At 43.7% G+C, this 12574-nt stretch overlaps 1 protein-coding gene across 5 annotated transcripts in view; it reads left to right on the top strand.

Annotated features, from left to right (window-relative positions):
* LOC139746324 (glutamyl aminopeptidase-like) overlaps positions 1-12574 on the top strand; it is a 181951-nt gene that overhangs the window by 116107 nt on the left and 53270 nt on the right. The window contains exons 3-5 of one of the 5 annotated variants that reach the window (XM_071657463.1): positions 1141-1419; positions 2679-2906; positions 3069-3283. The exons of 1 other annotated variant lie outside the window; for it this stretch is intronic. The gene's annotated coding sequence lies outside the window, so the exon portion shown is untranslated. Of the gene's footprint in view, positions 1-1140; positions 1420-2678; positions 2907-3068; positions 3284-7055; positions 7204-12574 lie in introns of those variants that run through there. 3 more of the 5 variants (XM_071657464.1, XM_071657465.1, XM_071657462.1) reach the window with 3 other exon arrangements.

The following is a 12574-nucleotide window of genomic DNA, read 5'->3' on the forward strand; positions in this document are numbered from 1 at the left end:
GGATGGAGCGCTAGTTTAGTATTTGAGAGACGCAGGGATCGATACCCCGCATTTCCAACCAACCAATTTGCTTGACAGTTAAATGAAACTTCAAAACAATATAGCTGTTTGTTCTACAGCAAACTGTATTCACTGTTAATTTCTGTATCATATTTGTTTTCTGAAGATGTATGAAGTGCTGTTCATGGTGATGTATGGTATGGAAATATATTTTAGTTTTGTTGGTGGTTATAAATAAAATCTATTGGTATTTTGCTAGCTGTGGGTGCGGTAGGTGTGTCAAAATTAACAGCACCACCCCTGATGTTTGAGCACTGTTGCATGGGTAGGGTTATTAAGCTTGAGTAAGCTTAGGCGTCGTAACTGTTTATGATGATCATGGTAGTTTATGATTACAAAGACTCATCGACATACAGATTCTTACACATCATCCTATGATCCAACTTGTATAACAGCAGTAGCATGTCTGATGCTGTGTGTGGTGGAGCGTAGTAATAACGAGTGGGTAGAGTTGTCATGTTGCTGCTGGGCTCATGAAGTGTTGGCATATACTTTATAGTAACCGAACAGAGTGTAATAATGTTCTAGTTTGTAACACAATAAACACCCAGGATAATGAGACAATACAAGATATTTCAATATCGTAATAATGCCATTAATTATCAAACATGGTAACTCATACACTCACACTCCTCAATGCCTCGGCATCGGAAAGACGCGATAATCATTAGGACGGTTTGAGGTGTGTCAGGTAAGGTGTCCAGTGTTTCACTTCTAGCGTGACACTTCTCCACGGTAGATATCGAGACCACTATGTTATGATCATGTGACGTCATTCATAATGAAGACGTCACAGAGTATGCATGGAGTGATTACTGACCTTTACAATGAGAATCATAGCAAGGCAGAGATAGCGAGGCGTATTGACGTCTCCTACATTACTGTAGTATCATGGATACGTCGGTATGAAGACAACCACCGTTGTGATGGTCACCCTCACTGCACAACAGCAGAACAAGACCAGGTGCCTAATACAGTACTTCAGTGAAACCATGTTAGTTCTGTATACCTCTCCGTTTATTATATATACTGTATATAAGTACTCATATTAATGTGGCCCTCTATCTATCCCTCATGCAGGCTCCTGTAAGCAGCAATCCGTGAACAACCATTCACTAGTGCTTCCACTTTTTGCGACGACTCTGGTTTACAATGCAGAATCCAGACTATCCCCAACAAACACCACAATATGGAGGTGCACGAGCGGAGACCTGCACTGACACCCAAGATCACCAACATGAATATGGAGCAGAGGATGGCACGCTCTCTGTGGTATGACAACAAAACGATGTGTTTCATGGATCAGGTCTTTACCTGCGATGAGGAAACGTTCTCTACTGACGCTCCTACAGCAGCAGGGTATGTTTGGCGACAATCGAGCCCTAGGTATCTGTCAAACATTCTCTCTCTCTCTCTCTCTCTCTCTCTCTCTCTCTCTCTCTCCAAAATGAATTATAACTAGAATGAAAAATGGAACATGTGCTTATGAGAGATGATAGGCCGATATTACCCTCATAATGTAATATAATACGTTGTATACTTCTTTGTAAGACTTTATACGTACATAATTTGATATTTCTACAATATCCATCTGTAGTCATCAGCTTGTAGTTCATCTAAGCATAGTATGGTCTGCTACTTCATATATTATTCGACGTTTGTTCCTAGATCGTTTATCGACGTCGACCGCTTTATACTCGACGTCCATCATGTGGGTCATGGTAGGAGTAGACGTGTGTCTGCAGGGTTGTGTGGAGGGATACAGGCAGGGGGTGTTGGCGAGCTCTCACATGTGGACCCAGGACGTGTCACGGGGAGGTGTTGAAGTGTTGGAGGAGAATATGTTACCCTCTGTGAAGGAATTGCTCTGCCCTGAGCTAGAGCCATTTTACCTCTTCCATGAGAGCAGCCCGATCCACACCTGAAGGGTAGTTAAGGTGTGGTTTGAACACCCCCCAGGAATCACAGTGTTGCCAGACTCGCCCAAATCCCCTGACCTGAACCCTATCAAGCATATCTGGGCTGTCATGAGTAAAGACTTCCCACACAAATGCCATCTTTGTCTCTCTACGGTCATCAATAATGACTTGCAGACATTGAAACACCTTCGTAGTTCAGAGGGACAACAGCTGACATTAGAGCAAGTGGCATCATCCATACCTCGACGACTGAACAGTGTTTGTGGACGTGGGCGGTGGTTATACCAAATATTATCGTAATGAACATGATATGCCATTGATTTTTACCTTACCTATTATCATATTACAACCTTGATATCTAACAACTGTATGAGTACCTAATGCTACTCAAGAATACAGTCAACATATGCACTTACTCCTAGTTTGATGCTGCGCAAATACATTTAAGTATTACCTTGCATATATTGTTTACTGTATGTCTAACATGGATAATGTCTTTACACTGTCATTCCCAGTTACTATCATCACCATACAAATTATATTTATATGGAAGATGTTAGCGACAACCGACAGGAAATGTCGTACATACTACATGGCAACTGTTGTGGCATGCAGGGCTACCACCTTCATACCGGTCCTTTACCATTCCCTATAAACTTACGTCCGCTGTGTCTTACTGTCTTGAACATTATTTTTCAGATACTTTAGTGAGCGATAGTACGTGACATCTGGAGAATGGATGTGGGCAAATGAGGCCGTCCTTCGCTTGTTCCTAGCACTAGCTCGCAACGTGAGAAACGAAGGACAGGTATAAAAAAAAGATATGCCAGCTCACTAGGAGTACCTCTTTAAGGTATTAGATGCGCCACACGTACGGCCTTCAGGAGGTTAACTGCATTACACAAGATGTTCAACTTCAACACAGTTGTAAGTAAAGGACATTGCAAAATACAGTAGGAAGGCAGTAACAGTATGTTTGATTGTTAGATTTCAATACATTGTCAATACTTTATGTGAAGTTTTTCTTTTTTGTTAACACCTGTGTACTGTTTGTAAAAAGATACTGCAACTGAGTTGCGTATTTCGCAGCAGATGATGCTGGACGCCTCGCCGAAACTGGACCCACATACATACTGTGCTGGAACAAAACTTCAGACGAACGGACACCACGTACATGCGTACTCCAGTGTAACTGTGTCACAGCGCGTGTTGATGCTTTTCAAAACTCGTGTGGCAAACTCGACAAGGGCGGTTGGTGCAGGGAGCAGGCCTTCCAGTAACAATATGAACCACAAGTGTTTTTGGTGAGTGGTTGATTATAGCAGTAGCGGTAGTAATGATAGTGGGTAGTCGAAGTAGTTGTTGTTCTGGTGTTCACAGAAATACGATATACAAATAGCAGGAACGTATGATATCTCGCGGGTGTATGATTATTTTGTCTAACTTCTTTTCTGATTGTGAGGATGACAAAAAAACGTTTTATTAGGTAAGTAGAGAGGCGATGTATCTCATAGAGGGGTGCTGCAAGTGGTGTAGGATTAGGTAAGGAGAGGAAATGATGTATGTAGGGTTTTCTTGGGGCTGATACATGAGCAGAAGGTGAGGCAGGAGCCCTTGGTGCTCACTCGGGAGAGTAGAAAAGAACACAGGTAACCAGTTCTTAAGTTCTACTATGGTGGGGATCAAAGACGACTTTTTATGCGGAGTACATCAATTCCAGCGACCTACTCTCACCACTGGTTGCACATAGATTAAGCAGTGACAGTCACCCACCTCTCGTAGTCTACTAACATCAGTCAGAGTTCAATAGTTGCACTCCTCAATACGTTACCACATCTCCTCCATCATCAGGAGTGCCGTGTCGGACTGGTGGTAGATGCCTACGGCTTACTAGCAAATTTCTATATGTAAACTTTACTTGCATCGTATGCAAGAAGCCCAGCGTACACTCGGCCTGTATCAAGAGGTACAGTATGTCATAAAATGATTATGTATAACTGCGACCCTGCAGGCTAGAGATGCTTCCTTAGGCTTTCCTCTGACACTACAAACAAGACAAGATCAAGGCAACACGATCAGTGAGGCTAAATTATAGTCCCAAGGATTGTTGGTAAATATTTGATTGTGTCAAACGATGGGTACTAGAACATTTTACGGAAATCACTGAACATGTTGATCAGTTAGAGTTTGTAAGTATAGTAACTGGAACCCTGTAGACACAAGAGCTCAAGCACAGGAACCATGATAAGAAAACATTGAGCTAGAGTGACAAAGGCTCTGGCAGTATCACGAGTGCTAGTTGATCAAATAGATTATCTACATCCTATGTTCATTGATAGAAATTCTAGAGCTGCTGTCACACCAGCTTTTGAAGAATTTATTTTTATGAACAATAATGCAAGTATCTCATAGCACAAGTAAGATGGCTCTATACGTCACAGTGAATAAAGATACCCTAGAATAGTTTACCATAAAATCTTTTAATACGTTTTTTCTTAATATGTAAAAGCAAATGGTTTTTTATAGACCACTTGGTACTTAGAGGTTACTATCGCTCGTTGGTCCTCACATGGTCGTCGGGATGTTGCTCATATTGAGTGTTCCCTAAGCATGTGAGAAGGCTGGGGATCGATACCCTGCATCCAGCGGTAAATTGCTTGTCTTTCTATCTTGTGCTCAAAATACTGTGGTCTAAGAATTATACAGACGACTGATTCAAGTCCATCAGATGCAGATACGATTGCTGTTTGTGGGGTCATCTTGTCTGATGTGGATATTGTGGTAGGTTTTCCCATCTTGAACTATCACATAGATCCACTAAGTTATTCTTACTAACAAGGTGACACAGAACTGAAAGTTATTGGAAATATTTTGTTGTAAGCCTTTTGTGGCACCTATGTGCACCCCTGTATGTTAATGGCTGCTGTCGTTGAGTTGATGGGTTGTGTTGCCTGGTATGTTGATGTGTAGTCTGAGATGCCATTGTTAATTACTGGGACAACATCTGTTTTTCTTCCATCGTGTATCGGCGTATGAGGTCGGAGCGCTTGTCTGTCTAGCATTGCAACGGAATGATAAATCATTTTCATTACTGTGGTATACGGGGTAAAGATTGTGTCTGCTTGTCTTTGTTTCCAGCTCTGTTTATGTTTGTTTTGTAGGTCAGTGGTGAACCACTGTAATGGGGCTGTGATATATTCTTGCTGTGCTATGGTGGAGTTGAGCTCTTGTGTTTGGTCTCGTTTACCGAAGTGGGGACCTGAGGATATCTGGATACCCTGGGAGTGGTCATATTTAGAGGGGTCAGGGTCGTGGTTTGGCTGACTAGCTCGGGGTGACAGTGGGAGACTGTGGGCACCATACCTCGAGCTGCACGGGTCGATATCGGTCACTTTTGTCATCTCAGGACTTTGGTCTGGTGAGTCATGTTGATCATTCTGGTTCAGCAGTAATTGTAACGTCCCATCTATTGTTGGTAACACTTGGTAACGTTTCATGATATTCTATTAGATTTCCATAGTTGTCCTACACTGTGTTAGTATGAGACAGGATTTTTTGTTTCTCTCTTTTCTGTTGACACATCACTGTGCAGATTGATCTTACTGATTGTTGTTAGAAGTCTGGGAGGTCCTTACTACCGCTCCCCACCGATACATCCCCGCACTATCCCTACCTGTCCCCCACGACAACCTATGCCTCCTCTTACCATTCTTGCCTACCTCTGTCTTCTCTGATGACCTATACCTCCCCTTACCATTCCTACCTGCCCTCAGCTGCCTTGCCTTCATAATCTTGTCGTGAACGATCAGATATCCTGTTATCTGTCCTTTCCATGTACTTCCTTCTCTCACTACTCATTTTCCCTCACCATAGGTGTCTCCCAACACCATACGTGTCTCGTCATCACGTGTCTCCCTCGTCTCACAAGTCCCACCTCACCACCCTTATCTCCCTAACCCGCCCCTATCTCCTCTGAAAACACGTTTCTCCTCTTACTATTCCTGTCTCTTCCTATCTCGCCTCAGCACATGTGTTTCCCCTCGCCACCTGTCTTAAAAGGCAGCTTGAACTACGGTACATAAAGTTCCACGGCGTCCTGCAACGCAAAGGACCGCCGCACACCCCTCCTGTAGAAGCTCCACGAGACTGCAGACACCTCTTCATTCAGGTCCTCGTTCAGAACGCTTGCCTGATTTCCTGCACCTTCACCAACTCCTGGGAACTTCCACCAGTCCAGCCTCCAACATCACACTTTACCTCACTTGATACAATAAGATCATAAGAGAACCCTAAAACTTTGATAATTAATGTTTATTAGCACAAAATCTGATGAACTTGTTTCATGCACCTGCCTTATACATGCTATCAATACTTGTTACATCTCAACTAAACCTATGAATTCTGCTGGTGATCAGCACACGTCCGGGATATGTTTACGTGTCGGTCGAGACGTGATGTATGCAGGTGGTTCATCGCTGTGGAAGGGTTTGTTCTGAAATGTCCCAGCGAGTGCGATCCACGACCATGTCGAGCAACATGTTTTATGTGTAAGATAAAGTTCAACGAAAAACTTACAATGAACTCGTTTGACGTAGAAAAATCAAAGGCTCTTCCTAGGTAGCTGCAGATAATTCTGACTTGGCAACTTTGTGTCCGACCCCCTGGCCAACCCCACGGTCGTCCCGTCCAATCCCTCCTCACTCTCCACACACACACACACCTCTGCCCAACCTCTGTAGCTACTGCACAAGTCAATTCTTACAGTGTCCTTCTTACAGATTTACAATAATGTTGCGTGTATGGCTGATGGAAATATGTAATTCCAAATGAATCCTATGATATGACCCGTCACTGTACGCTTGTACCATACATCGTATGTGGTGACAGTAGTAATGTATCTGTGAGGCGCTGGGCCTAACGCTGTCCCGCCCTTGTAACGCTAATCAAGGACGTTTCAAAGCATTGATCTAAACGTTCTAGTGATACAGAGTCACCGGATGACGCCCCCATATAATGGTCCAGTTAACCTTCCACGAGCACGATGGAAGGTGGGACTGTAAAGGATGGGGAAAGGAGAAGGGCTGTGTGGCAGGTGTGGAGAGAGAGGAAGGTGGGGAGCTACGCCAAGCTGTCACACAAGTGTCCGCTCGGGGCGAGCGGTAGCAAGGCCGCGTACATTGTAAGCTCAGTCTGCGGCTGACTGTGATCAGGAGCTGCAGCCGAGGTGAGCTTGTGGCCGGCCCCTCGTTCCGCGTGGGGCTGATATCTAACTGAACCTTTTCTAGTCTGAACTAGCGCCTACCCACCACCCTCACGACTTGCTCCAACACTCACTCACATAACATGTCACTGTTAACGGTAGCACAACAGAGGAATGTGTTTTTGTTTTGTTTTTCTTGTTTATTGTTGTATTCGTTTGGTTAAATCTGTTGGAGCAGAGGATTAGGTATATACATCACTTGGTATATACATCACCTGGTATATAGATCATCTGGCATATACATCCCCACACAAGTTTGTCCCGCCCCAGGATGTAACAGGTGTTTTGGATGCACTGCTACAACTTGTCCTTAAACTTGTTGCTTGTGTGAGCTAAGAACTATGAGATAAGAAGTGTGAGGTGAGTTAATAAGTGTGAGCCGAAGGAAGAAGTGCGAGTTTAAGTTTCCCGCCAGCATTCTGTAAGTGTTGCAGGATCTACAGTGATGTTTAAACAGTAAAAGCTGCCACGGTCAGGCATCTGGACCCTACTGATTTAGTCCACCAGTTAGGTGGTTGTGTTAGAAGACACGATTGTTAAACGATACATCTATTAGATACGAGACTGGTGGCATACGACCAGGACTAAAGACTGGGTTATTCTGTACATGGAAGGCCGTGACTTACGGTCAACTGACACACTGGCCAGGAGTTAACCAGCCGGTAAATCAGACGTCTTATCTTAGAGACAGAGAGCCGGTCTGAACGTCTAGGGCGTTGTGACGTGTAGAAGTTACGTTACCTGACGTTAAGAATAAACGCAAGTGTCATAACTGTCAGCAAATACAGGTGAAGACCGGCTGATCATCTAAAAAGTTATCCAGCCGGATGCCGGCATGAAAGGTAAAAGATTACATTTGCTGGCAGGCCTGATAGTCAGTCGCCCAGGAATGAGTAGTTGACGGTCCTGTGGCCAGTACTGAGTTAGTAATATCACAGGTGTTCCCCAGCCCAGGTGACGATATATCGGTATGAGGTAACTTATGTTGGAATCTGGATCCGTGGTAAGTGTGTGATACCCACGCCTCACAACTCTCCTCACTTATCTTTATTTATATATATATATATATATATATATTATCTCTGGAGATAGGGGAGAAAGAATACTCCCCACGTATTCCCTGCGTGTCGTAGAAGGCGACTAAAAGGGGAGGGAGCGGGGGGCTGGAAATCCTCCCCTCTCACTTTTTTTTTTAATTTTCCAAAAGAGGGAACAGAGAAGGGGCCCAGGTGAGGATATTCCCTCAAGGGCCCAGTCCTCTGTTCTCAACGCTACCTCGCTAATGCGGGAAATGGCGAATAGTATGAAAGAAAAAGATATATATATATATATATATATATATATATATATATATATATATATATATATATATATATATATATATATATATATATATATATTGTATTAATATATTATATTTAGTCTCTGTTTCCCGCGTTAGCGAGGTAGCGCAAGGAAACAGACAAAAGAATGGCCCAACCCACCCACATACACATGTATCTATTTAAACGCTGATTACCACGGGGAAAATGATTCACAAGTTCCAGAGTGCACTTTCGTGTAATATTTACATCGTGATTATTACACGAAGGTGCACTTGGGAACTTATCGTGCTTTATATTTCTCGTGCTTATCTGCAAATACTGAATTACGCGCACCACTGTGACCTATTGCAATATATGTGTTTGATCCTTGTGTTGTGTATCCTCTCTTACATATAGTGTTACATTAGATCTCTGTGTTGTATGATTCTCGAGTTTCCATCGTATGTGTTAATTCGTTCGTTTTATCGATTTCGTGCTAGAAGACAAGTATAGCATGATTATTGTGAATCCATATGTCTGACACTGTGATGTGTCTTTGTGTTATGCACTATGTTAGACATTGTGTTCGGTGTCTCTCGCGAGACGATCTTGAGACTGGACTCTTGTGTTACCAGATGTTGAGACTGGACTCTTGTGTTACCAGATAATAGGACTGGATTTTTGTGTTACCAGATCTTGAGATTGGACTCTTGTGTTACTAGATTCTTACTGATCTGCTTCAAAGAGTCCAGTCTAGATGTGTCTTAACACAGGGCTAGCATATCACTGTGTTGATTATGAGTTGTAGAGTTGTATGGACCTTGTGTTAGGTTGATCAGATAAAATGCCGTGTTGTTATGGTTAGGTTGACCGGTTGTATGCTCCTGGTGTTAGGGGGAGGGTAACTCGATACCTGCCACGCAATGTCACTTAAAAGTTTCCTAGTGTGTGTAGACAACTGGCCGCTTCTAATGGTCCCGTCAAGGTCACCTATCTTTTTTACTTTAACACACACACACACACACACACACACACACACACACACACACACACACAGCAGAGGTATACTCGATTATACCTGACTGTGCCTGTGTTAATGGCAATACATTTGGAACTTTTTGACGTGGTTGAAGGACTGTGTGTCTTGTGACTGATAACAAGTCTCTCATGGTAATGAGTCAAAACAGCTCCTGGTGTGTGTGTGTGTGTGTGTGTGTGTGTGTGTGTGTGTGTGTGTGTGTGTGTGTTTTGCATCTGGCCTGATCAGTATAATAAACATGATGGTAAGGTAGTAATGATAGTCATAAAAACAATGGTTACTTCCTTCAGTCATTTTTATCCCGTCTCTCATGCTATATCCCAGCCCTCATGCTATATCCCAGCCCTCATATTATATCCCAGCGCTCATACTATACCCCAGCCCTCATATTCCATGCTAGTCCTCATACTGTGCCCTAGCTCTCATACTATACTCATCCCTCATAATATGGCGGAACAAGACATTACCCAGCGTTCGACGATGTGTCTTGATTTACACAGATATAGGTGAATATGAGGCAAGTCTCTAAAGTGAGCTGAAGGCCCACATATTCAGTGCAGAGATATTACTGGTGGAGTCATGTGATGATATACAAGGTAACAATGTTTCATACTGAGTAACAGCCATTATAACCGTCGTGACAATAATGGTCTCTCTGTGGTTATTTGATCTGCTCCCAGTATACACCAGCCTGATTCCTGACATACCCGCTGCTCCAACCAGACTACACACCTGTAGCTCCTCTTCACCTGCCTCCTGCACACGTACTCCCACCTTCCCTCCTTGCCTCCTTAGAGTCCCACTCACTTGGCATTCCTGTACGTATCCCTTCACTCACCTCATTCGAATATGGTTTTAGGCACTGGTCACTCGACCGTTTCTCTGTTGAGTGACTCATATGGGCCTCTCCCGGTCGAGCTGTGTATAGCACGTCGGTTGATACGCCTCACTAGAAATTCTGATGAATCAGGGGTTCAGGAGCTAGCCTTTTTATATCCATGGCATCTGCGGATTTTACCTGGTCCATTACCTGACGCGGCCTGTGTCGAATCCTGCACCTTGATGTAAGGTAAGAAGTAGTATTAAAGACAACATCTCAGTGAGACTTGCAATCTCAACCCCATGATCACGGGACTACAGCCCTACCGTCCATTCCTGAACTCACCTGATGCTCCTGGTTAGCCTGGGGACAACCAGTCAATGTATAACTTGAAAGGTTTTATTCATATAATGATACTTTGACTCACCGTCCCTGTGATAGATTGGATGAAGGTCACGCATGTGGGAGTTGAATGAGGCAAGCACGAGCCATACTGTGGTTAATCAACACAGGAGGGTAACACGTGAGGCCAAGAACTCAGAGGGTCAGGACTGGTGATATTAATATGTAAAAGAATCCATGACATATTCAGCCGGAGGCTCAATCCACCGAATCCCTTCTCCTCCGCAACACTGAGATTTTCATCGTTCCCTATACTTCCGAAACCCCTCAATCGCTCCCGAAAATAACTATCTCAAGTGCCTGTACCTTGCCAGCTATTCAATCGCCACCGACCATGTTTCACAAGCATACAACAGTATGTGTTGCGCCATGACTTTCACCTGACAAGTCCATTGTTTTCTTCAATAATTACTCTCCTTAAAGTTAAATCCAGCACTGTTCCAGTCACTCACAGATCCAGCACTGCTCCTGTCAGTCACAGATCTTACACCTCGGCTTCTCTTCCATCATCCTCGCTGGAACTTACCCTAAAGCCTTGACTCTCGTTGTATCTCTTTTTGTCTCAAACTTCAAATCAAAACTTTTTCTTCTCGAATACGTCCTTCTTAGTTATTTAATCTTAATCCATCTCATCCCATATTCTTATACATCATTTTACCATCATTTCCTAATGTTTCTCTGGCAACACCCCGACCTCGCCTGGCCACTCCAACACTCATCTATATTACACCAACACTTTTACTGCTAACGACCGCCTTCTTTACCACCTAGTCACTGTTATACAAACATTAACTATTAGCTACTGCCTTTCATGATTTATTTCTTGAATATCCAAGTGTTATTTATAACCTATCCTTGTCTTTCTGTATCTCTTTATCGTACTAGTTACTGAAATTTGATCTTTTGCCGTGTCTGCCTCATTTCCCTCTCACCCAACACTCTACTACCTCTGGTGCCTCTTCATTGTTGTATCACTGCTTCTGATGCCTCTCTAAAACTTCACTGCTTCTGGTGCCCCTCCCGCAACACTTCACTGTCATTGGTGTGCACCTCACCCAACACTTTACTGCCTCTGGTTCCTGCCCTCCAATTCCTGAATGTCCTGATCCTTCTACTCCACACCTCATTACCTCTGCTGACTTTTCTCCAACACTTCATTATCTTAAGTACCACTCCTCCAGTGCTCCATTGCCTCTAGTGTCATTTTGTCGCCTTTGTTCCCTCTACTACCGTAATCCTTTCTCTCTCTAGTGCTTCTCCTCTATCACTTTACTCCCTGTGGTGCCTTCCCCCCAACACTTCTAGTAACTCATGCTATACTTCACTGCCTCTGATGTCTCTTCTCCTACACATCATAGTCTCTGGTGCACCTCTTCCAGCTCTTCATTTCCTTTGTTGCCTCTCCTTCAGCTCTTCGTTGCCTCTGGTGCCTCTCCTTTAGCACTTCACTGTCTCTGGCACCTTTCTTGCCGCACTTCACTGCCTCTGGTGCCTCTTCTGCAACACGTTACTGCTCTAGTGCTTTTCCTCCAACAGTTCACTGCCACTTGTGCTTTTTATATCTCCTACCACATTTCACTGCCTCTGGTGCCTCTTTTCCGAGCACTTACCGGTTTTTGTGCCTGTTCTTCAGTACCTCACTGCCTCTGGCGACTCTCCTTCAACATTTCACTGCCTATGATGTTTCTCCTTCAAAACTGTATTGCTTTCAATGCCTTTTAACCACCTCTGGTGCCTGCGCTATCACACTTCACTGCCACCATGTCTCAA

The sequence above is a fragment of the Panulirus ornatus genome, chromosome 64, assembly GCF_036320965.1.
Source record: "Panulirus ornatus isolate Po-2019 chromosome 64, ASM3632096v1, whole genome shotgun sequence".
NCBI lineage: Eukaryota > Metazoa > Arthropoda > Malacostraca > Decapoda > Palinuridae > Panulirus > Panulirus ornatus.